This window comes from Numida meleagris, chromosome 17, assembly GCF_002078875.1.
Source record: "Numida meleagris isolate 19003 breed g44 Domestic line chromosome 17, NumMel1.0, whole genome shotgun sequence".
Taxonomy (NCBI): domain Eukaryota; kingdom Metazoa; phylum Chordata; class Aves; order Galliformes; family Numididae; genus Numida; species Numida meleagris.
This window is the reverse complement of record NC_034425.1, coordinates 1649929-1654871: the sequence shown is the minus strand read 5'-3', so window position 1 is coordinate 1654871 and position 4943 is coordinate 1649929.

Here is a 4943-nt window from a genome sequence, read left to right as displayed (position 1 = left end):
GCCCGGCGCTGTGGGGTCCGGTCCGGGTCCGGCCTCCAGCAGGATGCGCGGCTGCTCCGTGCGCGGCGGCCGGGGCTGTGCTGTGCCCCGCTTCCCGGGGGCTGCCACGCACACGCTGCCTCGCTGCGGGACTTGGACACAGCGGGGCTCCAGCTCCGCCGCGCCGTTGTTTTCCTGTGACACAGCAAACCCAGCGCTCCCCACCGGCACCGAACGCCTGCAGGTGCGGCCAGGTGCCCGACTGTGCCGTTAAACCGTAGGTGGGAGCAGGTTCCCCGCTCCGTGCGAGCAGGGAGGTACGAGCGGCCAGCAAAGCAGCACCCACCAGAACCACACTGGGACCCCAAAGGACACCGGGGCAGCGTGCCCTGCTCTGCCACCTGCTCCCAAAAGCAAAACCTGGAGTTCTCCGGCTGCACCGAGCTGAGCCGCACCTGGGGGTAATTGCCGGAGACAAACACTGAACGCGGGACGTGGAGGAGTTGAGCCCAGCAGCTGAGCAGGACGCTGTGCTCCTTATCTGCACACCACTGAGCCACAGCATGGCCTGGCTGGGACTCAGCCCCTTTGGTGGCTCTGGTGCTCCTGCCCCAGCTGAAAGCATTTTGCTGGAGTTCCACCCCCCGTGGCCGCAAGCTGGGGTCCGTGTTCTGCAGCAAGCAGCACGTTCCTGACATTCAGTTACAGATTAATACCAGCGAGGCAAATCGGGTAAACCAAAGTGAATGTTTTTCTGGCTCAGTCCGTTCTGGGATGCTGAAAGCCTTGGGCACGTGCTCCAATCTGCTGGAGCTCAGGGAGCGCTGGGACACTGCTCTCAGCCCCTGGGTTTGGATTTGGGTGGTGCTGTGTGGGGCTGGGGATGGGTGATCCCCATGGGTCCCTCCCAGCTTGGGATGTTCTGTGTTTCTGTGACACCTCCCCTGCCAGCCCCAGGAGGCACAGAGGACCCAGGGCCACCACATCACCTTGGGGATGCTGTGGCCCCAGAACTCCATGTCCTGCAGGAGGTTCTCAAGGTGGGTTGGCTGGAAGCTGCAGCTCGTGGATCCCTGTGTTGCTGTAGGGCATCTTCAGCTTGTCCTCCGTATGGAGCGCACAGCTGGTGCCCACCACCATGCATCTTCTCCTGGACCTGGGCTGGGGAACAGCAGGTGCTGAGCTGTGGTGCTTTCTGTGCAGGGCCCTGCAGATTTCTCACTGCCCTCCACGGACACCAGGAACTAATGGACAGCCTGTCCGGGTCTCACTGCAGGAGATAAAGCCCTGAGGAAGCCTGTCCTGATGGCTAACAGGAATTAATGTTGTTCTTGGACAAGAGATGTCAAAGATGGAGGGGCTCACTGTGTGGGAATCGGGGATTTGAGGCGTAGGGTGCCCTACACACGGCATGGGCAGCTGCCATCAGGACCTACTGCTCACCCCACAAAGTTGGCACAAGTTCTGGAGGCATAGGCTTCGCTTGCAGGGGTTGGCTCTCGGTGGTGGCAGTGTTACTGCCATGATCCTGCTGCAGAAGGAAGCCAGAGAGCAGCACGGGTTGTGCTCGAAGCACACTCATCCCTGCTGTCCTGCACCACGAGTCACCAGCAGTTACTGATTTACCCCATCCCATCCATCCGCACAGCCCCACTGAATGCCCCGCTCTCCTGGCTCCAGTGCCTGCAGTGGGGACTTTGCTCAGGGAGCTGATGCCATGATCCAGGCTTTGGCACAGGGTGAGCAGCCGCTCAGTGCCTGGCACAGCTTTTCCCGCAGCAGCCCAAGAATCACACTAACACAGCCTGGGGATGAGGATTACTGTGGACTGCAAAGTTTAAATCCAGTGGGAAACCTTTCTCTGCAGGCAGAGCTCACACTCATTGCAGTTTTGATTTAGCACTTGGCGGGACTGGGACCTGAAGTGAGCCATCCACTTTTTATGGACCTCAAACTTTGGTGCTACATCATTGTAGTGATTTCCTTACCAAGGGCTTTGGGAGAGCAGAGGTCAGGAGAGGGCCAGAGTGCTGTGGGGCTTTGGGATCCCTTAGGGAACACTCCATGGGACCCTTCTGTCCCAAACCTGAGACAGTAGGAAAGGGTCAGATAAAAAACCCCATGGGCAGACCAATGTGACGTGACCAAAAAAAAAGGCCTTTTCATACAGTACAAACCCAGCAGGGCTGGAGACCCTCGGGGTCACCTCGCCATCCCCAGCAGCTCCCAGCTGCACCTGGTTGGGCTTTGATGTCTCCAAGGTTGGGGTCTGCACAGGCTCCAGGACAACCCATTTCCAGTGCTGGTGCAAAGCCCTGGTGCAAAGCAGAGCTTTGGCTTCCCCTGACCTCATGCATTGCTTCAGCTCTGCAGGCTCCGAGAGTGAGCTGTCGTGCCGCACTAAGACAATTAATGCCATTCTAATGCAATTTTCCCCTGCCAGCTGCCCACAGCCAGGGCACGCTGGAGATGTTCTGCTTGGGGCTTTGGCCGTGCAGAGCAGAACAAGAACAAAACCGGCTGCAAAGCACCTTAATGCCTCCCTGCCCCTCTGTGAGCAGCGGGGTGCAGCGTGCAGCCCTGTGTCTGCTTGTGAGCAGCGCTGCGCAGCGGTGGCAGGGCACGATCCAGGTGCTGGGAGCAGGGCAATGGTAACTGAGGTTTTGCAGCCTTGGCTGGAAATACAAACACCCTCCTCTGCGTTTCTGTAAGAGGGAAAACATCCTGGGAATGGGGCTCCCGGAGCAGCCCTCTGCCAGGGGTTCGGTCCTGGCTCCTGTGTGGCTGCTGGTGGCACGTGGGGTGGGTGGGATTCCCGCAGAGGGGCTGCGTTCCTCCACACGTGCCCATGGAGCGATGGCTGCGGTGCCATGCGCTGCGCAGTGGGGAGGGCGTTGCCAGCCAGGGCAGCAGATGGCAGGGCCAAGCCCTGGGCACAGCAGGGCCGGGCATGCAGGGAAGGGAGGGAGGCTCGCTGCAGGCTAGGAACGTGCCCTGCCAATGCTTGCTCACAGCCACGGGTCTGATGGTTATTTACACTGCACGGGAGTGAAGCAGAAAGCTGAGCCTAGTGCCTCCGACTTGGGGAGCAGTGCCCTGCAGCAGGCAGAGGCTTTGCTCCCGTACCGGGGCACTGCGGGGTCTGTGGTGTCACAGCACAGAGGATGCAGCCGGGCCCGGCCAGGTCTCACTGCAGCATGAGGGTCACCCTGCCCAGGTGACGCAGTGGGCCACCTTACTGCAAGCTCTGCTGCCCCCGCTCCCCACTTTCCTCCCTGTCCTCCTGCCCCTCTGCTGCAGGACCGCAGGGCACTGCTCCCACCACCTCTATCTCCGCCTCCCAAAACCAAGAACAGAGGTGAATGGAAGCTGTCATGGGGAAACTTGTCTGCGATGTGGCACCTGCCTGTGGCGTGTTTCAGTGACACGTCGGCTCCCCAGGAGCAGATGTGGATCAGGAGGAGCCCGCAGGTGTGTGCAGTGGGGACAGTGCCCCACTCACATGGGGCTGTTGGCCCATATTGTTTACTGTGGACATGCGGGCTCTGACCAGTGTGGGCTGATGCTCTCTGATCCTGGAGTCGCAGCAGCGGGGGCTGGCGGGGTGGGGATGGTGGGGATGGGTCGGCCGTGAGCCTGCAGGGAGCAGGGTGCCCTGCCACCTCGGTGAGCCCCAGTGCCAGCCTGGAGCTGTGCCCTGCCCTGCCATGGACCGTGAGCATCGCAGCGCAGCATCAGCCCTCAGGACATGTTTTCTCAAAGCAGAACAAGGAGCCCTGGAGACGCCCAGGTGCCAGATGCCACTCCTCTGGCAGGCAGAGCAGCCTGGAGGAGCCGATTTGGGGTGCACCGGGAGGCCATGCAGCGTGGGGTGCAGCCATCACACCGGCCCGCGGCATGGAAACTGCACTGGCTTGGGAGGGAATAAAACCACGGGGAAGAATCCTACAGATTTGGGCCAAAAATGGCAATGGGGGAGGAGGGAAGGGAGGGATGACGGTTGCTTGGCAAACACGCTCAGCCCCCCGCCTGGAAACGTCCTCAGATGGCACCTGGCACAGGGGGACAGCAGAGTGCACAGCGCGGGGCTCCCGGGGCCGGTGCTGCCCGCACCGAGCCGTGCCAAGACGTGCGTGCTCTCCATTAGCACTGCAGTTCTCGGCTTTTCCCACTGGATGAGCACTGATTTTTCCCTGGGTTTCTGGGAGCTGGAAGGAGCGGTGCTGGCATTGATCGCTGCTTGGGAACCGTGCTATCCCAGGCCACCCTGGTGCACAGGTTGTGCGTCCCAGCAGGGGGAAGCGCCCAGCTCACCCTGCGCCGTGCAGGGACAAGAGCTCTGGGTCATCCCAAGAACCTCGAAGCTGTGGGGCTCCAACAGTGGCAGTGGGGGATGCTGGGGGATGCCAGGGGATGCTGCGGGGGGATAGATGCATAGTCACAGAACCATTTGGGTTGAAAAAGGCTTCCAGCATCGAGTCCAACCACTACGGTAGTGCTGCCAAGTGCACCACTAAACCACGTCCCCAGGCACCACAGCTGCACGGCTGCTAGATCCCTCCAGGGATCCCGGGGACTCAGCAGTGTCCCCGTGCAGCCTGTTCCATGGCTTCCCGGCCCTCCCCGTGAAGCAATGTTACCCACGGCCCAACCTACGCTTCCCCGGTGCAATGCGAGGCCGTTCCCTCTCGTCCTGCGGCTCATTTCTCGGCCGACCCCACCTTGCCACAACCTCCTGAGGTCGTTGTAGGGAGCAACAAGGTGCCCCCTGAGCCTCCTTTTCTCCACGTTAAGTAACCCCAGTTCCCTCCGCGGCTCCTTACGAGCCTTGCGCGTGGGGGTGCTGGGGGTGTCGGTGGGATGCTGCAGGAATGCCGCAGCGCTCCGTAGGGACACCGGGGGCCGCCGGGCCGCTCCACTCCCGTCTCCCGGCCGATCCCTCCGGGACTACATTTCCCAGCTCC